Source organism: Lissotriton vulgaris, chromosome 3_1 (genome assembly GCF_964263255.1).
Source record: "Lissotriton vulgaris chromosome 3_1, aLisVul1.2, whole genome shotgun sequence".
Classification (NCBI taxonomy): domain Eukaryota; kingdom Metazoa; phylum Chordata; class Amphibia; order Caudata; family Salamandridae; genus Lissotriton; species Lissotriton vulgaris.
In genome coordinates, this window is record NC_141689.1 from 24,056,177 (window position 1) to 24,084,090 (window position 27,914).

Below are 27,914 nucleotides of genomic sequence, written 5' to 3' on the forward strand. Positions count from 1 at the left end.
GCAGGGCCGCCTCCTTTGGTTGTATTGTTGGTGAGCCATTCCTTGAGGTGCGGGTAAGCCCATCACTGACTTTAACACTGTTCCATTGTCCGATTTACAGTGCAGCTCCCTTAAATATTTGCAAAGTGTGTTTTCCAACTGCATGTTACCATATTGTTAAGCTCCAAAGGAGATTGGCTTGTTTTCCAATGTAACTTCTTTAGTACTACCCTTTAGTTAAATATTTCTATCGATATTGTGCCCGACTACTTCTCCCTAACTAGAGGCATGTACAGAAGAACAGCAGCAATTCTTGTGATTATACTTAGATCTCACGGTTCCCTTGTTCCATTTCTCTTCCAGACGAACGGTTCCTAACCTTTGACTCTGGAATTACCCTGATTCACTCATTAGTCTCTGATTCAGGTGGAATTACTGTCAGAATAATGGAGAAATGTAAGATTACAGTTGGCACTTTGGATGACTTTTTAATTAGAGCAGAGTCGCTTCTTACTCATGAGATCCAGTTAACAGATCGGCGGCTCTCACTCGACCCCACTCTGTTTCCACTGACTAGGGAAACAGGATCCAATATTCCCTTAACACCCAAACTTATTACCCAGTGCATTAATAGTAACTCCCCCTGGCTAATCAACCCTTACTCCCACTGAGCCAAGAAAGGGATTTAGATAATAGCTCATCTTTAGGGACGAGACCCCAAACTCGGAAACAAACTAAACTAACCAAAGGGAATGGCGCCAGAACTAGACAGAAGGGTACAAAGGGGGGAAAGGTTTGTAGCAACTTAGGAGCCCCCGGTCCCAGTCCTTAAGTACTTGCTGAAGTAGAATTACAAACAGATCCAATTCTAAAATCGCTTGGTGTTCAGGCAGAAGTACCTATCCCCAAACCCAATGAAGATTTTGTTAGAGGGTTGCTAGAATCGAAGATTAGCTCCATGATGATTTAGATAAGTACTCTCATTGAAGAAAGATAATTGAGCAGCTGAAAGAGGTCGTAGGGTCAGTTAGTAATTCATTGGATAAAATAGCACCCCGCCTCGACGCAAAGGATACCAACTCCCCTCCAATGGATGGATCTCAGCCCACTACCCAGGAGAGAATACGTGGTAGATCAAGAGAACCACAAACAGCCATCTTACCTTCACGTGTAGTTGAGGATATTGAACACAGGGATCCCTCTAGGGAGGAGGACAAGAGTATATCAGGGCAAGATAGATGCAACAACTTTAACAAGATGACTGAGCACCTTATCTCAGATAGATTAGACTTACCACCTGCCTCCTGCCCTTACGTACTGATTCTAACTGGGGCGCCGGTACTAAAACAGGGACAGAGTGAATCTTGGACTTCTCTCCGTAATAAAGTGGTGGACTGGTTGACCAAATACAAGAATTTTAGCCCCATCATATTAACAAAATCCTGATGGTCCGAAGAGTTGGGTGGGTTGGCGCCTCAGCTAAGACCATATCTGGAGATTGCAATGTTATGCACTTTCGACGCCCCCGAATGCTCCAATCTCTTTTAAAGCATAAGGAGGAATTTTCCCATCTAAGCATTTTCGCTCTCCCCCTGGGTTTCTTTTATAAACCAAATCTTAGGCCCAGAGGAGTAGGGAATGGCTCAATCTTAACATCTAATATGTTTGAGGCACTATCCCCTCTAGATGCAGTGGACTGACAACCAACCCGCTCTGCTTGTAGTAAGTTTAGCTTGAAGAAAAGATCCTGTGAGAATAAGATTTATTTAGAAAACTCCGCTAGTTTGTCTCAAATGGTGAATGAGCGGGTATCAGTGCAATCAATCTCTAATTTGAACCCCACTGTGGTCTCACCAGACATGGAACACATTTCTTCATTAGTCATTCCCTGTAACAGCTCCGTGCTACAGAGTTTGGGCTCCAAAAACAATGTATGTTTAAATCCTGGCATTTAGCCCTCTAGCTCAAGTAGGAGGTTCTGATACTTTTTCTCCCTATGAAGAAAAGTCCCTGAGAGGGTTGCCACTCAGTATCATTTTTTGGAACATAGCAGGCCTACGATCTAAGGTCAATTACGACGAGTGGCTTACCTTTTTGCTGACTTTTAGCATTCTCTGTTTTCAAGAAATGTGGGCTGTGTCACTTATTCATTTAAACGGTTATAAAACATACTTATACCCCGCAATCCCATCCTTATCAGGGCATGCAAAAGGAGGTTTGATGGTTTACATTTCTAATTTACTGTCAGTAAGGAAAATCACTACCTTAAAATTGGAGGCTAACTTCCAAATTATTATCCTTGAAATTAATAACTTGGATATCTTTGTTATAGTTAACTTTTATAACTACTTACAACAATCCGAGCTGAATGACACCCTGATGGATATTAGCTATACCCTATTAGACCTTAATAACATATATCAAAGGAAAAGTTCTTCTGTTATCTGGGGTTGTGATTTTAATCTATCCCTCTGTGTGCACATTAAGAATCTAGCTTGTGGTATACAAGAGGAAAGAGATAACAACTTGACTCATTTTACACGAACTCAGAGTGGGGTCTGCTTGAACGAGACTCTATTTATCCTTCAGTTAGCTCTGGCCAATGAATTAACATCATCTATAGTTCCCCTTATTCCAACCTTCAACGATAGAGGAGACTCTAGTTGTATAGATTTTATTTTCTTGTCCAGCATGGCAGCACTCCTTATTTTGAATTTTAAAACCCCTGATTGTGCTTTTAGTGATCACGTTCCAAATTCTATAACTCTTTCTCTCCCGTCGGGGTGAGGAAAGACCAATCATATGAGACCACGTGATGAGGAAAATTTGGTCTTAAATAGATTAAACGGCTACTCACTCAAGTGGGAATATGCTGACCCGGTTAGGATCACCGAGGCAGTTGTTAAGAATTCTTTGAAAGCCATCAATAATTGTTTGGATGACTCCTCTACCCCTCAGGAGATCTTAGATAATGTGATGGTTGTAACCAAATCTGTACAGGAAGCTCTATGCATTAAACCTAAAAGGTAAAAGAAAAATAAAGTGGGCTGGTTTAACAGTTCTTGTACTAAAGCACTCTCTAATTTAAAAACTGCCCCTCGTCTCCCAGTAGGAGATAAACAAGAAATTTTAGAAAAATCTATCACTCTGCAATCCTTCAAAGGAAAATAGAATTGAAACAGGAGGTATGGGTTGAACTCCATAAGAGTTGCCTATTGAAAGACAGTGCAGCTTTTTGGAGGGTAATTAAGTCCCCATTTTTGTCTGGACCTAGGGAAACCAGTAAAATAGATATAGCGATTGACGAATCATCCTGGGTTGATCATCCAGATTTTCAGACAAATTGCTAGTGTATTGACAGTCCAGAACCAACCAGGGGTGAATAGTTTTTGCACTAAGTCTCCATTTACTCCCCTCGCTTTAAATTTTATGCTGGCTGAAGTAGAGCTTGCCATAATGGCAAGTAAAGGGGTACGGCGCCTCTATAAATTTAAAATGGACTTGTGGATGCCAATCTTGCTTATAGTTTTGGAAGCAACTTGTAAAGTCGGACTGTTGCACTCATGGTCAGAATCCATCCTGGTCCCAGTATTTAAAAAGGGAGATTGTCAAAGCCCATCTTGCTATCGTCCCATTTTGTTACTGGACTCCTTGGGAAAAGTGGTTGGGCACATTATATTAGACCGCCTACTACATTGGGCTGATGACAAAAAGATACTATTGGATCTCCAGTTTCGATTCAGGGAAGGTCTGGTTTATGACTGAGCACGTTTTAAATCTGACCTTACTAACAGGCAAATACGTAAACATGAAAGGTGGGAAATTGCATATGGCTTATGTAGATTTAACATCAGCCTTCGACTGCTTAAGCCATTCGAAACTGTGGGACATTTTAACAGAAATGGGCATTGAACCCTCCATAGTTAATTTCTTACGCGAAATGTATTCTAATGCAATGGCCAGAGTGAGATTTGGAGTAGGAGGAGAGATGACAGCGCCGTTTAGGGCTGAGCGGGGTGTCAGGCAGGGTTGTGTCCTGGCCCCATACCTCTTTACTCTTTATACAAATGCTGTAGAAAAAGCTATGTTGGAGTGATGCCAGGACCAACCTCTACTTCAAAACTGTCCAATTCCCACTTTCCTCTACGCGGGCCATGCAGTGATCATCGCCTGCACTCCCCTGGAACTCTAACAATCACTCAACAGAAATAAAACCTTCATGTCCAACCTTGATTTAAAAATTAACATCCCAAAAACTTTCTGTTGGACCTGGCCCTTTTTGGCAGGTTCATCCCGAAACTTTTTGCTTTTTCCTAGCCTGTTTCTGTGACCTGGTGTTGGTGATTTTAGGCCTCTGCGCACTTTTTCACTGTGGTACAGTACGTGAGCTCTCTGTGTGTGTAGTGTGTGTGACCTGCCCTCCTATAGGAATGAATGGGGAATATGTATGCCAATGGTAGTTCATGATGTGTGGGGAGTGCAGGGTCGAGTTTGGTATGTGTGAACTCGTGAGATTGAATGCTGCGCAATGATATATGCGGCATGATTGTGTCTAGTGTAGAAGTGCCACTTCTAGAAGTTGGCATATTTGTGTAATTTGTGCCTGGCGTGTGATTGGCTGGAGCCTGGCTCCAGGAGTGAGCCTGGGCCTGCTTGTGGATTGACTGTCTGGTGTGAGGGTCCTGAATGGGGCTGGGTTTTCCCCACACAATGCTGGCTCCACTCCCTGGGGCGTTCTTTTGTCCCTAGCCTGGCCAGTGAAAGGAATTCCCTATAACTAGTTCTAGCTGGCTGTCACACTGCCTGCACCCTGCTAGACAAAGGATTTCTCTGTGTCCCCTTCCAAAATGTTCTTGTTTTTGACTTGAATCCTGCCAGGGGCGTGTTGCTGCTTGGGCCCATGGGAAGGCTGGCCTCCTTGGGCCCTGCCCAGCCCTGGATACTGATGGACTGCTGATGTCCTTGACTCTGGAGACCTTTTGCTGGGTCCCCTTTGCTTCACTTTGCTGCTGGTCCTTGCTTGTAGCGCTGGGGGAGCGATTTATTTGTGACAGAGACCTTCTTTTGCCTGCCAGCACTTAAGAGCGCTTGATTTGTCTTTCATAGCGCTTGGGAGCACTTTTTGCTTTATTGGAGCGTTTCTCTGCCCCGTATTTTGCGTGAGGAATTGCAGGTGCCACCCTGCTTTATGCCCGATATCGCTATTTTTTTAATCTATGGGTGCCCACCCCGTTTATATGGTCCTCACCGAGTGCCCACCTCGCTTGTACGTTTATTTTGTTAACCGAGGGTGCCCACCCCTCATTGCAGCCATTAAAGTACTGAGATCGCCGCCGCCACGGCCCGCCTGGTTGTGGGCGGGGCCTGCGACGATAGCGGAAGTGCGGCCAGGAGGAAAAGAGGAAGTGTGGGCTGTTGCGGGGCTCCCGTGTGCTGAGGGAGCCCCGGGAAAAGAAGAGTCGTGGCTGCATTGGGCACCGGGGCAGGCAGGAGCCTGCTCCGCGCCCCGGTGCACTGACCCAGAAGAAGAGAGGGGCAGAGGCGACTGCAGAAGCAGGCGGGGCTCCGGTGTGTGAAGGAGAGCCCCGCGCTGCTTGAACAAGGTGACGACGGCCCGGAGGAGCTTCCCCGCCAGAGAAAAGCCCGGTGAGTGTCGAAGGGCCAAAGGGGGAAGCTCCGGGGGTGCAGCATGGTTCCTTGGAGGCACGGGGACAGAGTTAATAGTGAGCCGCCCGCCTGGAAGAGGGCTGTTCCCCGTGGTGTGTGCTGTACTTAGAGTTCACGAGGCTCTGTAGGGTCACGATGATTTGAGGAGCCTGTGCGCTCCATGGTGGTGGTGCATTTAGGGTGGCCCCGGATGGCAGTGGGTCACCCCAATGTTGTCTAGAGACAGCAAGGCTCTTCTGAGGGCCAGTCATTTGTCGAGCCACGAGAGGCTCGTGGGGGCAAGTTGTATTTCGAGCCTCGAGGGGCTTCGGGGGCATGTTTGATTAAGGAGCTGAATTGGCTCCCCCGCCCCCCTTATTTTTGGGGGGAGCCAAGGTGCTCCAAGGCCAGAGTTATTTTAGCGTCCCCACGAGGGACTTGGGGGACATCTTTTTTTTTTTACAGAGCTCCGTATGGCTACAGCCTGCGCATATGTGTCTTCAGAGCCAGTTGGTTCCAACAGTTGGCGCAGTTCTGCTCTAGGGTCAGTGAGGGCCCTGTCGCAGTTATGTTGTCTCCCAGCTGCCCAGCAATTAGTGGGCAGCTGCACCGTTTAGGAGCCAAGGAAGAGAAAGACCTGTGTGGGACAGAGATGGCACAGTGGTGCCAGGCCTGCTACAGCTGCGCAGCACTTAGTGCCAGCTGTGATGTTTAGGCCCTGTAATTGTTCCCAGGAGCCCAGCAAGTAGTGGGCACCTGCAACGTTTAGGTTTTGCGCCGGTAGTGCACTCCTGACTGGCGCTGCATTGGCAGCGCGCCCTGACATTCTATACACAGGGCTCTTTGAGCCCCCTTGTTGGATGGCCAGGCGGCCAGGGGGCTGGTATGTGATTTCTGCGCAATGTGATTGCTATGTTTTTGATAGTAATTGCCTAAGGTGATGTTTGCGCAATGTGATTATGAGGTTATTTTACCTGTGTAGGTTTATGTTAGTGAGGGTTTATTTCACTATGTGAGTTATGTCCCTAAATGTGAGTTATGCTTAGGGGGAGTGTCTAATGTGTTTACACTAGTGAGAGATTGCCTACTGTAGTTTTTACTAGTTAGGCCCAAATGTGAGTTATGCGTCATGTGCTATGCCATTATGCCTGTGACACCTCTGAATGTGCTTTATGCATTATGTGTCTTACCTACACCTCTGAATGTTTTTATGCATCATGTGTTTTCCTGTAACACCTCTGAATGTGTTTTATGCATTATGTGTCTTACCAACACCTCTGAATGTTTTTATGCATCATGTGTTTTCCTTCCCTTACACCTCTGAATGTTTTAGGCATCATGTGTTTTCTCCGGTACCTCTGAATGTGTTTTGATGTGTCATGTGCCTTGTTCCTTACACCGCTGAATGTATGCTTATACATCATGTGTCTTTCCTACACCTCTGAATGTTCTATGCATCATGTGTGAAACGTCTGATTGTTCTATGATCTACAAAGTGCTATTTCTAACAGTATGTCTAGTTCTAAGTGCTGATTCTGACAGGCGCCCACATGGCCCTGTCCTGTGTAAATAATCCCTTGTGAATATTGCCCGTGCCAGTTGGCACCATGTATATTGTGTGATTACTATCTGATGTGTTTTGCAATACAGAAGTTATTTTAATATAACCTTGTGTGGAGTTCCTTTTGTGGTGTGCCTAGGATGTTGTTGCTGTTGTGTGCGTGCACAAATGCTTTACACATTGCCTCCGGGATAAGCCTATCTGCTCGTGCCAAGCTACCAAGGGGGTGAGCAGGGGTTATCTTGGCGTGTGACTCCCTTGCCCTGAATAGAATGGTGGTTTCTGCCTAGCTTTGGCATCAGCCTTAGCCAACCAGAAATAGCCAGTTCTAACACTTTCATAATGAGTGTGGGGCCTAGGCACAAAAAAAGGAGAGACATTTTTATTATTAATTCCAAGGTGGATAATACTGCTACATACCCCTATCTTGGAATTTTAATTGACAATAAAGGCTCATGGAGACAAGCTATAGAGGCCAGAAAGTTTATTTGTTTAGGTCAACCATGGCGTCAGTAAGTTTTACCTAGAGGCTAGGAAAAAGACGTCCTCTTGAGATGATCCGAATATATCAGGCAACGTGTATTAGCACTGCTATTTATGGAGCAGGGGTATGGAGCTACATACATGTGGAAGCTCTTCAAAGTGGAGAACAGTTTCTTAAGGTTTCTTTTTGCTGTTCCGCAAGGCACTTCGACCTTTGGTTGCAATTTAGAATTAGGCTTGCCTTACATCATTGACATCATAAAGATGCAGCCAATCCTGTTATGGCATCGTCTTTGGTCATCTACCAAGTTAGTTTTTTCCCAAAATCTTTTGAAGGACTGCCTTGCACTCGAAAACTCTGTCAAGATTGGTTGGCTCCGTTATGTTAAATGGTTCTTGTGCTATTTGGACCTAGAAAAATATTACCATAATCCCACACTAATTGCAGAGATGTCAAGAAAAAGTAAAAAATCCAGTGCCTGTGTCACCTAGCGGACCTACGTTTAGCCTCTGAAGCCAATAAATCCTCGGTCCAACATTGTTTGTTAATTCAATCCTCTGTGGCATTCAGCCTTATTTAAGTTGGAATTTATATTGCTATGATAGGTTTTTGTTGACCCGTTTTAGGTTTGATATCTACCATCGACTGGTTGCCTTTCATATACATACACTTTAAGTGTAGTAAAGCCATGAAGAGTATTTGGTCTGTGAGCTGCTCATTAAGAACTCCACAGCTCCATAATAGCTTTACTAAAAACTGGGAAGTTTGGTAGCAAACGTATCAGCACATTAAACCCACACTGTTCCCAGTGTGGGATTTAATGTCAAATGCACTAGGAAGGCATCTTAGAGATGCCCCATGTAAATTGACCAGCCCTGGTGTGGATCCTGAATGCCCGCTGCCTTTTCTCACCACCAGAGAGGTTTCTGGAACCCTGGGTCTAGAGCCTCTGCTCTCTGGGTCCAGAAATAAAGCCCATGCTGGGCTGAAGTGTGATGCCTCCCCCCCAGGATGGTCTGGTTCCATGAAAAGGAAAACTTAACAGGCCTGTCGCCTTTGGAAGCTGTCCTTGCCTTTTACTGCCCCAAGAAACTGGCTCCCACCGGTTCTGGCCCCCTCTTTGGATGGGAGAATCAGCAGGAAAACCAAGTATGGGAGAGAGGTGTGCCACCTTTGCCAAACCAACCCCTCTAATGGGGAGGCAAGGTGAAGCACACATATCAGTCCCTTCTATCCTGAAAATGTGGGGACACAGCCAATTAGGGTTTGGCTTGTACCCCCCTCTCACTGGCTAGTGGTAAGATAGGGTGTACTCACCCAAAGGAAGGAACTCATTGGTCCCAACTGCACACCCCTTTAACGTCCCTAAATCTAGCCCTAAACCATGCCTCCTCAGATTCAAGGAAGAAAGAAAAAGGACTGAAGACCTTGCTGACCCAGGATGAAGAGGACACCTACTACTTTGGCCCCTGCCCTAATGGATTTTCCGCCTCCGACCTGCCTATAGAGGAGAACCCAGCATGTCCAACAGCCACCCAGAGCCTATAGAACCTGCCCTGCACTCATCTTACAGACTATGGGGCATATTTAGAAGCCCCTATCACCATCACAACATAACTTTTTTGACTTTGTGGTGGTGATAGGGGGTTTGCCTTATTTCTAAGGCAGCATCAAGCCACTTAGCATGAAAAGGGAGGGCAATTGGTATTGTGGTGGATGTTCCACAGCAACACTCACTGATTCTGACGCTGCCCTCTATTTACAAGGGTGGCATAAATAGGTGGCAGCACCAAAATTAAGACAAGGGAAAGCCTGGTCTTGCTCTGGGGAAAAGAGGAGACATTTTCTTTTTTCTCCTCTATTTTGCTGTTTCCATGTGTGCTGCATTGTGCCTGTGTGTGTTCCTGCACATAAAAAGCATTAAAAAATGAATTTTTGAAACTTCTATGTGTGCTGCGTTAAGTAGCACACATATAAGTTACAAATCACTATTTAAAGATTGTTCCTGCACATAAACAATATTCCTCTGCAACGCAGACATACTTGCACCATGCTGCAAGGGTGACTGTGTTGGCACTAAGCAGCTAAATTTAGTGCCAGCACAGTGAGAAACGCAGGACTGACCATATTGTTGTAAATATGGTGCAACCCTGCGTTTCTGAAGTTGTGGAGCACAGCGCTACGCCAAGAAGGCTAATGCTGCGTTCCTTCACTTCTTAGTAAATATGTCCCTCTATCTCCTGTGAGCACCAGATTTTCTCAAAAGAGAATCCAAGACCAGAATCCAGATTCCACTCTGCACCCGATGCCCATGGCCCAAGATCGAGTTGTCCACCACCACAAGGAAGTCGGCCAGTTGATCCTGACCTGGGATGTGGTGATTCTCGACCTCCCACAAGTCCAAAGGCGATACCTGCAGCCTCAGCCTGCAGGGTCCACTCAACGAAAACCAGAGCTGGTAAGGAAACCTGATGCAAAAAGACACCCTTCCAACTGATGCCCCATGGCCTTTCTAGGCCCAAACAACGGTGTCAAAGCATCCCCCAAGAATTCACCTTACCTCTCCAGCGGTGGTCACCTTCAGGAAGCCTCCCTGCCCGAGCCTGTAGCATCTTTGCCAAACTGAAGGTCTTAATTGAAAAGCGCAAGGCCCCGGACATCTCCTTGCCACCCGGGGCCCAACCACCCCACTGATGCAGGTGATTCAGCTCCTGTGCTGATTTTTGGACCGTGCAGTGCTGACCTTAACCCCAGGATATTTGCTCCAACACCCTTGTGGCCTGCTTGTAAGTAGTCCCAAACTGGAGCCCCTTAGCCCTATTGGCTAACATTGGGTCCCAGAGTAACGAGGGTTCAATGTCCTTGCTGTCTTTCAATAAAACAACCCTCATTCACGTACAAAGGCTGTGAGGCGGTATATCTTGGTTCTCCACCTTGTTAAAAATGTGACAACATCTTCATTGGGTTTCTTTTTATTGTATGCTATCCTATACCAGGAGGAGAAAACACTGGTAATTGCAGTAGGGATCAGTGATGAAACTTGGAAGTGCTCAAATAATTTGAGTTAAAAAAGGACCTTGCATTACCTAAATGGCACCTTTATTCAGTTCGAAATGGAGGAAGGTAAAAAAAAACAATGTTGTGCGTGGGTAGACAAATTATTAGTCTAACACACTGGTTTGTCCATGTGAACAGTTTACATGTTTCAGCCCCAATTCTTATTTATGATCTTTTTGACTTCATTAGATGCAATGCTGTATGTAGTGACACATGTCACATTGTCTTGTTGTGGATCTTTTGCCATCGTTTTCAGTAGGCTCTCTCTGGGTTGATTTCTCGCCCTTTTCTAACATTTGTTTATTGACTTCTCAAGGTAATCTTGACTTGTCAGTTTTCCACACAGATCTCTTGCCTGGGCTTTGTATTCTCTGAGATCGCTCCAATTGCATCTGAGGCGCAGCAATTACCTACCCCGCAGACCAAAAAAAAATGGACTTCCTAGATATAGCCATCTACATAGAGAACAATACTATCAAGACCAGGGCATTCTTTAAACCGATGTCCATGAACAGTCTACTCTCGTACAAAATTTTCCATCCACGACCACTCAGAGACAACCTTCCGTTCAGCCAATTTCTGCGTGTACATACTTCAAATTTTTAAAGGATCCTGAAAATGCCGAGACTCATCTGGGGACAATAAATGACATACAGCCTACTAATTATGAAGAATCAGCGTTCCCCTGATATATTGTGAACATGTTTTTACTTGATCTACTTACCTTCATATATGCTAACAATTATGTTTAATCATAACTAAACTACATACAAAGGTTTGAGTCTGTCCTGACACATGACACCTACTCCATATGCAGTGATGTTGACTCTGTGGCACCCCTAGCATTTTTAGTACCAAACGGGATTAGAGAATCACCATTTTTTTCAGCTGCTTATCATTCTCTACAAGTGCACACTTCACATAAGAATTGCTTCTCTATTTAGATACCATGAGTATTGAGATAGCACACATTACTGTGAGAGTATTTTTAATGCAAAATTAGACATTATCAAATAAACTCTATTTCTGTTTCTTTTTTACAGCTTAGGTACTTTATGACCTACGTTTAATTTGGTGAGATAATGCCGCAATCAACTGGGCTGTGACATCTCGCAGCCTCCACAGTTTTAGGTCCTGAAAAAGGCTCCGACCCGTCTGGGTAATTTTATGTGGCTGAAACATGTCGACCGTCCACATGGACAATCCAGTGCATTACACTAATATTTGTCTTCCCACACACAACATTGTTTTTACCTTCCTCCATTCTGAACTGAATAAAGGTACAGTTTAGGAAATGCAAGGTCTTTTTTTAACTCATCTCGCTTGAGCACTTCCACTTTTCATCACTGATCACTCCTGCAATAACCAGTGGTTTCTCCAGGAGGCTAGCATACGAGAAAAAGAAACCCAATGATGAGGCTGTCAAGTTTTTAACAAGGTGGAGAACCAAGATGTACTGCTTCACAGCCTTTGTACATGAATGTGGGTGTTTTATTGAAAGATGGCAAGGACATTGAACCCTGGTTACTTAGGCACAGTGATCCATTCCTCTCATATTTTTTTATTATGACAAGGTACGCAAATGGATCGCAGCTTCTTCTTCCTCCCCCTTTTTTGATTAGATATAACATTTGGCCCCAGAACTATGCAATCGGCTGCCTCAGTGCTGCTGGTGGTACAACTCGAGTCCCCTTTTACACCTGGGGGAACCCTGGTCCTAACACCCAAAGTTCCCATTCGTAAGTAACGTACTTACTAGAGAAACCGCTAACAATTTTTCTCACACAGGGACCCATGTTATGAGATTTTGGGCCTAAAATATTCTAATTGTTGAACTGATGTTTCTATGGAGAAAAGATAACTAAACAGCAAAGTCTAAAAATTCTTACTTATAGTGTAGTGTAAGATTCTTAGATGTAGCATCTAGGCATGCCACTCGCCAGTACTCTGAAAGAAATCAAAAAGTATCCTAAATGTAATTATTGTGTAATTCAAACTGCTTCTTAAAGTTATACCAACCTGTAACAAATGCAGAGCCATCCTCAGTTGCATAATGACTTCTGCCCTCCTGGTTAGGGAACTGTTCTCTTCCAAGCAGCTCCGCTGTTGTGCCGCTGTCACTGACCCCACCTCACCGCCACTCACAGGTTCGAGTCCCCTCTCAGGTGCGAGTCTGACTCTGTGATTGCACCTACTTCTGTGCCTGCCTTGCTGTGCTATTCTTGTATTTGTCGGTCTGCCTTATTTTCTCCTTACTTGTACCCATTTCTGTTCTTGCACCTGCTTTGGTTTAGTATCCTTGTATTTGTCATTAGCTGCCTTATTTTCCAGTTACTTGTGTTTGTTTCTGTTTTTCTGCCCACCCTGTTTGGGATCCCTGTACTTGTGGTTTGCAGCTCCACCACTATTACTGACAGGTACAAGATCCAGAGGAAGGACTGCCCCAACCGCCCAGGAGGAGGACTTGCCATCACACATAATAGCTCCCTCCGACTCACAACCTCCAGCTCAAGTGACAGCCGGCCCACCACGAACACCTCCAGTTCCAGATCCAGACCAGCCCCAGAATGACCATTTAAGGAATCCTCACCTACAGACCTCCCAGATCATGAATTACATTTGCTTCCTCCATTGCTGACCTCATCACACCCCATGCCATCTCCTCCATGGTCTACATACGCAACAAAGACCTCAACTTCTACCTCAACAACCTCAATGACTCCAACTCCCCCACCCTCTTGGACAACCTTGCCAACCTTGGACTGAAACAACTCGTCACCACCCCACCCGCATGGCAGGACACACCCTCAAACCCATCTTCACAGGAGGCAACAACATCCACTTCAGCCACACCACACAACTCCATGGATGGACCAACACTGCGTACACTTCCACGTATACCAATCCACAGCACCCAAACCTACACCCCGCCCTCCACAAAGATTACAAAGGAGCAGCTCAACTCTACCCTCAACTGGGAGGCCCTGCAATTGATGTCAATATCGCAGCTAAAGAACTCCACAGATTCATCTCCAACTGCCAGACGAGCTTGCACCCCTACATAACCCCGACAGACAGCACCCCAGGAAGGCCATCTGCTTCTCAGCTGACCTCCAACAATTCAGACACACGTGCACGTCTGGAGAAGAACTGGAGAAAAAGAAAATTCATGGAAGACCGCACCACGAACAAAAATGCCATGACAGAATACAACCAACGCATCAGATCCACCAAAAGGACATTCATCAAGAACAAGAGCCTACTCCAGCCACTCCAAAGAACTCTTCACCATCTTCAAGGAATTCACCAAACCACACTGTGAAACCATGGACATCATCCCATTTAAGGACCACTGCAACCAACTTTTCTCCTACTTCCACCTGAAGATTAAGGTCCTCTATGACAACTTAAATGTCCAGACATGTGATTCTGAAACCACTCCTCCCTCCAGGAGCACTAGCCAGACCACTGTCTCCACCTGGACCGCAGTCACCACTGAAGACACCGCATTGACCATGAAGAGCATCCACTCAGGAGCCCCCACAGACCCCTGCCCTTGCACATCTTCCACAGAGTCATCGCCGCCATAGCTGTAAAACTACGACGCACCATCAACACCACCTTCAAAACAAGCATCTTTTCCAATAAATGGAAACGTGCAGAAGTGAGACCCCTACTCAAGAAGCCATCAGGAGGGTCACACAGACCTCAAGAACTACCGACCAAAGTCACAGAGAAGACCGTCAAGATCCAACTAATGAAATTCATCGAAGAAAACTCCATCACTGACCCCTCCCAGACCACCTTCCACAGCAACCACAGCACAGTGCTAATGCCGCACTCACCTGGGCTGTGACAACTCGCAGCCTCCACATTTCTAGGTACTGAAGAAGGCCCCCGACCCGTCCGGGGAATTTTATGGGCTGAAACATGTCGGCCGTTCACATGGACAATCCAGTGCGTTAGACTAATAATTTATCTTCCCACGCACAACATTGTTTTTATCTTCTTTCATTCCAAATTGAACAAAGGAACAGTTTAGGTGATGTGAGGTCCTTTTTTTTGTCTACTAGCTGTCACAGATGACATCTTCACCCTCCTCAACCAAGGACAAACTGCAGCCCTGATCCTGCTCATCCTCTCTGTAGCCTTCAACACGGTCTCACACCGCACACTCACCTGCAGAATCTACTATCCCAGCATTCAGGGAACCGCCCTCGACTGGCTCAACTCCTTTCTCACCAGCAGAACCCAAAGAATCAGACTTCCATCCTTACATTCTGAACCCACGGAAATAAACTGCAGATTAACACAAGGATCATCACTCAGCCCCACACTCTTCAATGTCTTCATGGACCCCCTTGCCACCATCGTCAGACAGCACAGACTCAGCATAGTATCCTAAGCCGATGACACCCAGCTGATGCTCTCCCTCACCAAGGACCCCATCACCACCACACCACCAAACTAAACTTCCAGAAAGGAATGAAAGACATCACAGCTGCCTGAAGCTCAACTCATGGAAAGCAGATGTCCTCATCCTAGGTACCTGCCCCTCTGCATGGGACAACTCCTGGTAACTTACCACCCTCTGCAGCTTGCCTTTCCATACGGCCCACACCTGAAACCTCTGCATTGTACTCAACTCCTCCCTCTCCATGAACTGACAGATCAACGTTGTTGCCTGCACCTGCTTCAATACCCTCTGCATCCTCTGAAAGACCTTCAAATAGATCACCCCGAATCAAGGAAGATCATCACCCGCACACTCATAACCAGCATACTGGACTACGAAAACGCCCTCTATGCTGTTATCAACAAATCTGTGCTCCGCAAACTCCAGACCGTACAGAACACCACAGCCAGACTCATCCTCAGCATCCCCTAAAACAAACACATCACCCAGCACTGGCATAACCTCCACTGGCTCCCCATCGAGAAAAGAGTAACATTCAAGATACTCACCCATCATGCCTACAAATGCCTCCACAACACCGGCCCCCAATATCTCAATGACAGAATCTCCTTCCACGTACCCAAAAGGCACCTCCAATCCGGTGACCTCACCGAACACCTGCACATCCACAGAGCAAGAACGGGAAGAAGAATCTTCTCTTACATCGCAACCAAGACCTGGAACAAGCTCCCGATCAACATCTGGAGCCCCCCACCCTGCACATCTTCAGGAAGACCCTCAAGACCTGACTCTTCAGCTGACAAGAGCTGCCTCCCCTCCAGCACCAGGCTGGGTCAAGTTCCACAAGTTGCACCACAAGGTTCAATCCCATCCCCAGCCCAATTTAACCTCTTCAAGAAATGCCTCACAGTTATTCTAAATCAAGCAGGGGTTCAATATCACCTATATGCTGATGACACACAACTCTACTATATCACCCAGAGATATTTGTCATCTAAATACCACACTAATTAAGATACAACCCTGGTTAAACTCCAGTGAACTAAAGCCGAACCCCAGCAAGACTGAACTACTACCCCTCTCCCCAAAAAATAAACCTCAACCAATTCAAGAATGGGTCATGAATCTGGACAAACTAAACTGTTCTCCTTCACTTTCAAACACAGAAAAGTCACTCAGTATCACCCTGGACCAAAACATGTTTATGAAAGACCACGTCAACTTTTCAGCCAAAGGGCCATTTCACACCCTAAAACATCTAAAAAAAAATCAAACTGTTTATCTCACCTGAAGATCTAAAGATTCTAGTCCATTCACTTGTCTTCTCGAAACTTGATTACAGCAATGCCTTACTCACCAGGATCCCAAAAATCCACCTTGCACCTCTAAGAACAGCTGCGCTGCTAATCTCATTCCAGTTAGATCGTACATGCCCTAACATGTATTGAGAAATTTATCCTTTTTTGATAAACTCGTAAGGCTACCCGAGCACAAAAAAAGAACACATTAAACCTGCTTCCAATGTTGATATAATGCACACGTGGAGAATCAGCATGCACATTTATAACATTTATACGAGTCGGGCAACATGAGTAATACCTCCACTTGCCTTTTTAACTCCAAAGCGGACTCAACAGTGACAAAAGTGTACAATTAAGATCAAGGCCTCCCTCTCTCCTCCTCAAATAAAATGAAGGAAACAGGGTAGGTACACTGAACCCATGCGCTAACATACACCTGCTCGGTAACAGAGGCATATCACCCAGATTCTTATGACTACTCCTTCCAAACAGGAAGAAAGAAAAGAATATTCCACCTCAGCTACGAAGACGGTATGTACTGATCTTGTTTAAAGAAACATATTGGCGGTAGAATATTTAATGATGAACAATACACAGTGAAACTAGTTTTTTTATTTTATAGAACGTAATATATGTCCTACAACAATCCAAAACAACCCTGATGAAGACCTTGATTTAAAAAAGTGTGCTGGTCCCACAGCTGCAACGTCGAAACGCGTTGACACAACCGTGTGGTCTAGAAAGATTGGGTTAAAAAGAAATTGCGGTTTGGTTTCAGCAGAAGAAGGTGGAAAGGGATAAATCCATCTTCATAAAATTGCAATAATTCTTTCAGACCCCACAGATAATACCATAAGAAAAAGACAGGTGTACAGGACTAAAAACTTCTTGTGATCTTGACACATTAAACTTGAGTAGGACGAAGAAAATTGTAGGAATTCAAACTGTGCTGAATATATTTTTCAACCAGAAGTAGCACTAAATGTCTTCTTTTTTAGGAAGAGATAAAAAAAAACATAATGTCCATGAACTGTTAAATTGTTTGTATGTTTTCACGTGTATTGTAGTATTGTTCTTTTGAGATATAAAAGCACTCTTTTTTGTATTCTGATAATAATGTAAAAAGTTTTTTCAGAAAATTGAAAATTGCACAAGGTGCAAGGAATACTGGAATGTTAAAAACATAAACTGCAAAAATAACCAAAAAAGTACAGAGTAAATAAAAGGGACTTCTGTTTATAACTTAGTGTGATTTATGGTATTAGAGGTGTCATGTTTTGTTAAGCTAGACTCATCACAGGCACCAAACGATTTAACCACACCCCACCTGCTCTCAAGAGTCTCAAGGGCATGTTTGCAATAGAATCAAGAACCATTGGCATTAATCCAGCATGCATATGACACACTTCTCCATTCTGAAAACATAGGGGTGCACAATATTTACAAGAATATGATGTAGCCCTGTGTTTCCCCTAACACTGGCACAGAGTTCTGCTGCCTAGCGTGAACTCAGGTACCCTTACACCATAGTGCAAGGGTGCCTGAGTTGAGGCAAAGATTGTTTTGTAACTTCTATGTGTGCTGCTTAAAGCAGCACACTTAGAAGTTGCAAACATAATTTTTTTAAATGATTGTTTATGTGCAGGAACTGGGACCTTCCTGCACATAAACAATCATAGGCAATTTTCTGTTTCTATGTCTGCTTCACAAGGCAGCACACATGGAAACAGCAAAAACAAGGACAAATAAAGTATTTCCCCTTGTTTTTATCCTGTTTAAGACCAGGTTTTACATGGTCATAACCACTTCCGTGCATTAGACGGCCCGGCTGTCTGACATCACGGTGGGTGTGTGCAGAGGACGGCGGGGGGTGGTCTCCTATTTACGCAGCCCTTCTGAATAGGGGGCAGCATCAATATAAATGGGTGTTGCGGTTTAACGCCCACTGCAACACCCATTGCCCTCCCCTTTCCCGCTAAATATAGCGTGAAAGGGAGCCTTATCTGCAAGGCAGTGTTAAGCCATGTTAGGAGCAGGGGCGGCTCCTCCATTAGGGCTGAAGAGCGCTGCCTCACTGCTTTCGAGCAGTGCAAGAAGCAGAAAATAAAATGGTATTTTAAATACCGTTTTATTTTCTTCTTCTCACGCTGTGAGAAAGCAGGAGACAGGGGAATGCCTGGTTGGGGTGGGCGGGAGGATATGCCTGGTGTTTCAGGTTAGAGAGAAGTGGCTTGCACCACTCTGAGTACCCTGACTGTTTGGTCGGCCCTGGGGCCGACCAAAGCAGTCCTGCAAATTATACAGTTTCTCTATGTAGGCTGCATGCAACCTACATAATGAAATTGGAATCCCAACAGGTGCCTGGCTGGGCGCTGTCTGGGACTCCACGCCAATCACAATGCTGCCATTGCAGCGTTGTGATTGGCATAGGGGAGGGAGCATGCCTGTTCCTGTTCAGGAGCAGGAACCCTGCCAAGGAGCAGAGGCGGCACGGGACCCGGTCAGGTAAGGTTTAATATTATTTTTATTTTACCCCCCCTCAGTAATTCCTGCACGATAACCCCTGCATGACATTCCCTCCACCCTCCATGAGGCGCGACTTTTTAAGAGGCTTAATGCTGCCTTGTAAATAAGGTGAGGCCCCTATCGCCAACACAACGTCACTGAATGTGATGTTGAGGTGGCGATAGACGCTTGTAAATATGCCCCTCAATTGGCTCCCAATTGAGGGAAGATGCATCTTCAGGACAGCTTGTATCATACACAAAGCCCTTTATCCCGCAAATCCAAATTATTTATAAAACAAAATTACGAGGGCAGGTAGAAATCGCGCTCTTAAGAGTTCAACTGACTCCTTCTCATCCCTCCTAAACTGAAGAAAAAAGTCATCCCATAAACGCTCTTTGTTAGAGAATGCTCATTGGATCTGGAATTTACTTCCTATGTTTGTCACATGCCCACAGGTGGGAAACAACCTTTACAACGCAACTTTTACAGCGCACTACCATTACAACAAAACTTTTACAACGCAACATCCATTACAAAGCATGCCATTACAACGCAACCATTAGAATGCATGACACTACAACACATACCACTGCAATGCATGTCATTACAACGCAGTCCTTACAATGAATACCATTACATTGCATAGCATTACAACACATAGTACTTTTACACTATCCAACACTTACCCTACTGTTGCACCCCCTGGAGTTAGAATAGTAATTTATACCCCTACACTATCCAACACTTACCCTAGTATTGCACCCCCTGGAGTTAGAATAGTAATTTTACCCCTACACTATCCAACACTTACCCTACTATTGCACCCCCTAGAGTTTGAATAGTAATTTTTACCCCTACACTATCCAACACTTACCCTACTATTGCACTCCCTGGAGTTGGAATAGTAATTGTTACCCCTACACTATCCAACACTTACCCTACTGTTGCACCCCCCTGGAGTTAGAATAGTATTTTTACCCCTACACTATGCAATACTTACCTTACATGCAATGTAATGTTATGCGTTGTAATGGTATGTGTTGTAAAGGTAGTATGCGATGTAATGGAATGCGTTGTAAAGGTAGTTTTTAAAAATTTGTGGTAATGACATGCATTGTAATGGAATGCGGTGTAATGTATTTTGCGCTGTAAAAAATGTGTTGTAAAGGTATGTGTTGTAAAAGTATGTGTTGTAACGTCATACATCCCCGCAGGTAGGGGCTATTTGGCACAAGGTTATACTGGTCTCTAAAATTTGTCTCAGATTAGACATTACCCTCTCTAATGAAGAGATTAGGTTGGGCTACAAGAGGGATGCCAATCAGTCATGATGCGCACTAATGTATATAATTATAGTTACTGCTGGATTGGCTATCTCGAGAGCCAGGCTGTCTCCTAGACCTTGTAATGCAGTCAAATGGCGGGCTATTGTTATGAAGGTTTTGCAAGCAGGAGAATGCTTTGGCTAAGGTCAGGTGCTAACAGTGGATGAAGATTTAATGCTGTATGGCATGGAGTGAGCTAAGATTGATTGTGAAATTATGTGGTATTTCAGTTTGTAATACTCTCTTTCCCTTTATTACTCTACTCCCCTGGTGAAAAGAATGCATGTGTATTGAAAATGCAATACATTGAATGTCTTTTTTTTTTGTTTTTGTTTTGCCTGCCTTGCAAAAATAAAAAAAATATGAAAAGGAATTGGCTTCCTAAAGACCTCTGGTGTAATACTTCCTACACTTATTTCAAATGAAACCTCAAATCACTACTGATGAACAAAAATGTCAACTCCCTCCCGTGGATTTGCTGCACCAATAAGGACCATTTGATACAGTCACCTGACCCAATGTAGCGCTTTAACCTATCAGCAATGCCTAAGAGGAATAATGTTGTACTATGTGTTATATTTTTAATTTACTTACATAATGCTGCACTGTTTTTCTTTTTTTCTCTCCTCCCAGATGTAGGAAAGTAGGGTCTGCTTCCTATGGTCACCCCGACTTTTTGCTTTGAATTTCTCTCACAATCCCGGCCACCCCTGCTCCCCGGCCTGGTCCCTTCTTCTGAAAGCAGCCAGGCCAGGGAGAGCCCATCCCCGGGCCCCAGTGGGTACCCTTCCCCAGCGCCCGACCATCAGCTTTCTTGATCCCAAGATGCATTTGCCGTAATCATTCTGATGGATGGCCACATCCTGACTGCTGCTGTCTGGCTCATATTAATGAGCTGTTTGGTGACTGTTTGGTGACGGAACTCAGTATAAATAGAGAATAGGATAGCCAGTGGGACACCACCGACCAGTGGGAGACCACCAGCACCTCTGCGCACGCAGCAGTTTTGGCTCAGACACACAGGCGATGGAGTCAAGGCCCGAATATACCTGTGTCCCCTCCGTGGTGCCAAGATAGTCCTTTCTTCGATACATTCCTCCATGGGCGTGGAAGAAGTGTCCATCACAGCGAAAGAGGAGGAGGGATGAAGTCCTGTCCTGAGTATATCACTCACTGATCAGGTGAATTTTCCTATGCTTGTTTGTGGTAATTTGAGCACAATGGAGATAGCCAAAAATGTGTAATTTAATTTCCATCCTCTGCTTCTTACTCAGGTAATAAAATAATGGGTGAAAAGCCTTGCCTCACCAGTCCCTCACAACACAAATATAGGTCATGTTTGCAGTTCATATGTGGCCTTTTATATGTAAAACAGACCCTGGAAAAAGATGCGTTTGTAATAAAGTTGGGCAAATAGGTTTCTTCATCTGTTTGTGAGTTCAGGCGTCTTTGATAAGTCGAACCAAATCTGTGGGTGAATCCACGGCAGTTCTTTAGAGGGCGGTATTACAGTGATAGCTAGTTCTCCCCCCATGTGTCCAACTCCTCAGCTTTGTTTGTTGGTGTGGGGAGCTTGAGAGCCCATATAATTCCAGGAAGCTTTGCGCACCCACACAGCTTGTGTATTGTTTAGCACCATGAGGGTCTGTGTATGCTGGGGCTTGAATGACAATGCTTGCAATGAGAAAAGTAAAACTACAGGCCCAGTATGGGTAAAAGTTTACTGTAAAACATAAATAACACGCGTTTCCAGCTGAGGCCTAAACCGTTTGGGGATGGGTTATTTTCCAGAGCATTTTTAGCTCGTTGTTTAGTGTTTACAGTGAGCACTATAATTTGCGGGCACGCCACACTTGGCATGTATCCTCACTTGTGATGCAAGAGAAAAACATTTAAACAAAGGAAAGGTTATTTGTAGTTGGTTGGAGCGCAAGTTGAATTAAGTTGAGGCTACTGTCCCTGTCTGAAAGTCGACTTTGAAGTATAAACTACTCCGAAAATCAAATCACGCTACCTCGCTGAAATACTTATTAGAGCCATGAGTCTGATGACATCGGCACATAATGAGATGCCTTTGTCATTGAACAAGCAAAGGTGGCTCGCTATAAGCCGTGAGTCATTACAGAAACATGCGTCAGATTTAAATGAAAGCCGCTGCAGGGGGTTGAGGTGGGGTGGGCGGCAAATTCCGTTCTGCTGCGGATCACGGAAGTTTTGTCATTTTCGCATTCCGTGCGGAAAAAGAAAATCCTGAAATTTCACAATTTCCGTGAGCGAAACAGAATTTGCCGCCCACCTCTACTCTGGACTCCTTCGCCAGGACCCTGCCATGCGGCGGGATCAAGGACGGAGCTCGGGGTAGGGAGGCCGCCCTCCCGAGGCCCTCAGGGGTACCGGCCTGTACTCCTGATCCAGCCAAGCAGAGCGAGGCTCCCCGTTCACAATGGAAACCCGTCCTGGGCCTTTGGCATAGCGGGAAGCTGGAGGACGGGGCCCAGCCCCCGAGCACCCGACCCGGGACACGGCAGACCCCTGGATCTAGCCAGGGCTCCCAGAGGCAAAGGGGAAGCCTCCCCAGGCCCGCTGGACCTTTTTCAGTCACCCTGCCTTGCAGCAGGACGGAGCCTGGGGAGGGATGGCTGCCATCCCCAGGAAGCCTGGACCCAGCTCATAAGGGGAGGTCCCTCAGGCCCACCGGACCCCATCCAGGGCAGCCTGCCATGCTGCAGGCCCAGGGCCGGAACCAGGGCTGGGGTGGTATCCTGGCCCATCCAGCTGCCAGCTGAGGACTACTGGACCAATAGGGGTCCCAGAGTACCTTGTCCCTAGTAATCCGGAAGAAAGCTACCCCTCTTTCTGGGAACCCATGTGCACTATGAGGCTCGGGGGACCATAGGGGCGAACGTGCCCAACCTCCTGGAGCCCTGACTGGGATCGGGGAGGCAAATGAGACCTGATCGGTCGCCACATTGGAAATCATTGCATGTGACCAGATTGCTGAGGGGAGAGGTGTGACCAGATTGCTGGGACCAAAAGGACTCCTATCTGCCCACCTGGAGCCTTTGCGGTAGGGCTCCTGCCTGCCCATGCAGGGCTCATGGGCTTTGCTTCCCAGGGGCTCTGGCCCCTGGCCGGGCCTCAGGCATGGGAAGGACCACTGGAGCTCTTGGGTCCGGACGCCCGGGAGAGGACGGCACAGGAATAATGGAGCCCGACCCAGGCACTTTTCCATTCCGTGGGCAAGACGAGGGTGCCCCGGACGCCTAGGGAGGTGTTGTCCGTCCATAGCCCATCTAGTCCCCGGCAGAGAACTGCCAGCCCAGGAGGGGTGTCCCGGCATACCCTGCCCCTAGTAATCTGGAGGAAGGCTACCTCTCTTTCTGGGAATCTGGGAGTACCGCAAGGCTCATGGCACCCTAGGCACGAAAGTGCCCGGCCTCCTGGGATCCGGGAGGCAAATGAACCCTCATCGGTACTTCTAGGCCGGTCCGGTCATCTGGTCACCCAATTGGAAAGCATTGCGTGCGACCAGATGGCCTGCACTGAAATAACGCCAATCTGCCTGCCCAGAGCCTTTGCAAGAGGGCTCCCGCCTGCCCTTGCAGGGATCGGGGGCTGCAGGGCATGGAGCTGCAGGGCTCAGGGACTCAGGGCTCGGGTGCTGCATGGCTCAGGCGACTGCAAGGCTCGGGGCTGCAAGGCTCAGGGACTGCAGGCCTTGGGGGCAACAGGGCTCTTGGGCTGCAGGGCTCAGTGCTGCAGGGGTCTGGGGCTGCAGGGCTCGGGGGGGCTCAGAGACCCCACACTGGGCCTCCAGCATGGGTAGGCCCGCAGGCAATCCTGGGGCTCAGCCACCCGGGGAGGACTGCCCACAACCCATGAAGCCTTGCAGGTCTCAGGGGCGCTACTCCAGGGACCCTTGTCTCAGGCAGATGGACACTTGGCAGGCCGCAGGACGGGGGCTCCCAGACCCCAGGCCCTGAACAAAACCCTGGCCCAGGGGGCCGGTCCCTGCTTCTCAACCCAGCCAGGCCAGGGAGATCAAGGAGCCTGCCCAGGGACTAGGGATCCCTGTCCCGGGCACATGGACCCTCAGGACGTGTGCATGTTTTCCACAAATGTTCTCCAAAATTCTGCACAGTGTGCGTAGTGGTGCTACACCAACTACGCCCAGCCTTACTTCCAACCACCCTCAATTACTTTCTGTTTTCCCATATTTGACAAAATACCGCTGAGGGAACAAAACTGAAGGGCTAGTTGCTGCCAACGTGTCCAGTCTTAACTTTGGAAAAGAGAGGGGTTATCACAGTACCTCAAATGGAACCAGTCCATGGACCTTGTATTTGTGGTTGGAGTTTTTAGGAGGGGTGGCCTGGCCCAGCCTCCTCCATGCTCTGATGGGCAAGGATGGGCCCGCCCTTGGCCCATACATGTCCCACGCCGTGGGGATTGAGCAGCACTTATGAGCGCGCTGACGTCACCTCCCTCTCAGGTGAAGGAGTCAGGAAACACGGGTTGCACTCTGGGACTTAGAGTCCCACCAGAGTCTGGGGATGCACAGCGGTGCACAATCAGAGGGAGAGTTGCACCCTGGGCTCTAGAGATAGCAAATTGAAGCACCGGGTGAATTTCAGCCCCCAAACAAGTCCAGACTATCCAGCAAAAGAGCAGAGTCCCACTCCGCGGGGTTTGAGCAGTGCTTATGAGCTTGCTGGTGGCACCTCCCTCTCAGGTGCAGGAGCTGGGAAACACGAATTGCACTCTGGGACATAGAGTCTCACCAGAGTGTGTGGACACACAGCGGTACACAATACTAGGAAGAGATGCACCCTGGGCTCGAGAGACAGCAACATTGAAGCACCGGGTGAATTTCAGCCCCTAAACAAGTCCAGACTACCCAGCGCAAGAGCAGCCTTCCCATATATAATCAATAATCATTTGGATCAGATACCATCTGCCTTGTTAAAGTAGTCAGGGGGAAAGTGAAATTGGGCAGTTGCCATTGATGTAACAGAGTATGGCCATAATATAAAATAAGATAATTGTGTAGATGTATTCTACTGCTGCCCCACCTGCACACAGTAGTAAATAGCGTGAGACTGTGACACAAGTGTGTCTGTCTAGGGTGCCAGGTGACTAAGCTGGCATGCCTACAAGGTTAATTTAGCTAAACAAGAGAAAGAAGAAGAAGACTTGTCTACTCCATACTGCCTACTAATGCCTGAAACTCCCACAAATGTTAGAGGCAGAGGAATTGGAAGGATACAACATGTTATGTACTGTGCTTGCGAGTGCTACTGTGCCAATATAAATATTTTGTGTTACTGTTTTGCTAAGAGTATTGGTTACAATTATCTTTTTTTCTTTTTTGGGATAGCTTCTCCTTCCCCACTGAAACAACCAAAAAGGAAGGAGTTAGCAGCCATTGCTCGGCAACAGAAGCTGGAGGCCATCCTTGCAGAATATCGGCGACTGGTGCTTCTGGCAGAGGAGGAAGAGGCAGCAACAGCTGCAGCCTCCGCTAATGTCCCGGGCCCCAGCCAGGCCCCCCCAGTGCCTCCAGTGGTATTGCACCATGGTCTAGCAGCCACCCACTGCACTTGTTTGTACACTGCTGCCCACCCCTGTTCATTCAACTGTAAGACATTTAAGCGCTGTATGCTCATAGAGGAACAGATACACACCATGAGGAGGAAGATCCACCAAGCCCGCCACTGGCACTTCATTGCCTTTCCCCTTTTTAATCAATTTTTTTGGTGGGTGGGAATTGGGTGCTGGGGAAAAGTTGGAGTTTATGGACATGGACATTGTACTCTTATGATGGACATTGGTTGGGGTTAGGGAGAGGAGTGGGTAAGGTGTTGTGGGTTTTTTCTTTAGTTTATTTGTCAGGGGAATTAATTTTTTATAGTTTGCATATGATGTAAATGTTTTGTGGGCGTGTTACTCTTTTACTCCACAAGGCTTCCTTTGCTGCAGCAGGGTTGCAGCCAGTTGTTGATTGAAATATTCTGCTGATAGTTTAACACACCAGGAGATAGATGCTGTACCCTCACTTGTGACTTGTCCTACTACTACTGTCAGTCTCTCCTCCTAGTCTATGAGGACTGCAACTAAAACCCCTATGAACTTGGAAGGGTGTGGTTGTTTGAATTAATGAATTAATTTCCATTGTATTATGTATCCCCCAAACTTCTTCTCTTACCTGTGATTGATGTTTACTTATACTTAGGTAAAGCGATGTCTGCATGGTGATGGTTTGGTTTCTGAAGGTGCGATGGTGGTGGTAGTAGTAGTAGACACCGAGAGTAGCATTTGCAAAAAAAGAAAATGAGACAGTCAGTCACCTGAGGGAGACTCGGAAATGTGTAGTAGAAGTACAGTACACAAGAAGACTGCCAAACAAGAAACTATGATGATAATAAGCAAAGCTAAAGTAAAATAAATGAGAATGCCTGGAGGGATAGCCTAGTACAAGTTAAAATCTGAAGTCAACTCGAGCTATGATGTTGAAGCGGACAGGTGGCTTCATAACCTTTAGCGCTAAAACTAGGATGATTGAGGACTTGAAGCTGGCAACCAATTATAATATTATGATGGATATGCAATGTTCCTCTGGAAAAAAAAATATTGAATACTGTGCATGGCTGGGCAATCTAATATTGCCAGTGTGGACTATAGTATATATATACTTAGAGCACAAGAAGATCCTTGACCTGCCTTGAGTTACTGTTGCAAAAGTACCCGAACTCCTTAAGCCCTCGCTGGGATCAGAGAGGGAAATGGACCCCATAGGAAAGCATTGGGTACGACCATATGGCCGAGGGGAAAGGTGCAACTGTCATATGGATACTTCGTTACATATATTGCGTTAAGTTAGCATGAGTGTATTACATGTTAAAACAGCCATTTTTCCTTCGGCTTCAGTTTTGCACACGACACCTACTTGTTGTTGTCGCTTTCACCCTAGAAGCGGTGAGGTGATTTATTTGAGAATAATATGTTATTACTATGCTATCAGCTTTGCCTGGTACACTTGGTACAACTGTCTGCACACTGAGAGCTGCACACTCTAAGAATAACCTAACACAAGGTTGCTGGGAGGCCTGATCCTCGCACCACATTAGACATAACACAAATAATGTTGATGCCAACATTTTGGGCTCTACGCGGGTTTAAGATAGAGTTACACGGAATGAACGTAGACACTTGGTGCTGCGCATGAAGAGAGCTGGTAGCTGTTGATGTGATCTACTCCTACTTACATTTAGAGGTATGGGTCCGCCCTGCTAAAGCCCGAATGAGACCTTCTTAGATATAAAATAATATGCTAAATAGGGTGCGCGAAATATAGGTGATATAGATTTCTATAGATTTTGCATTGTAACATGCTATCACCTTTTGCTTACTATGGATTAGTGACCATGCTGCTAACTCTGATTTTTATAATCTGCATTTTGGTATTATACAAGATACTGCGTTTGAGAACCTTGCATTGAATATTAAATATTTCAAACTTGCACGTGTGTTCTTTGACTCTCAGTTTTGGTTTGAAATGATTATATAACGAAAGAGTGTTCATGTGTTCCACGATTCCTGAGGTATTCTAAAGATCATGTTCTGGTTTGTCTAAGAC

At 46.1% G+C, this 27,914-nt stretch overlaps 1 protein-coding gene across 1 annotated transcript in view; it reads right to left on the bottom strand.

Moving 5' to 3' along the window:
• The window catches only part of LOC147725845 (extracellular calcium-sensing receptor-like), a 326,872-nt gene that overhangs the window by 43,552 nt on the left and 255,406 nt on the right, over positions 1-27,914 (bottom strand). The window lies entirely within an intron of this gene.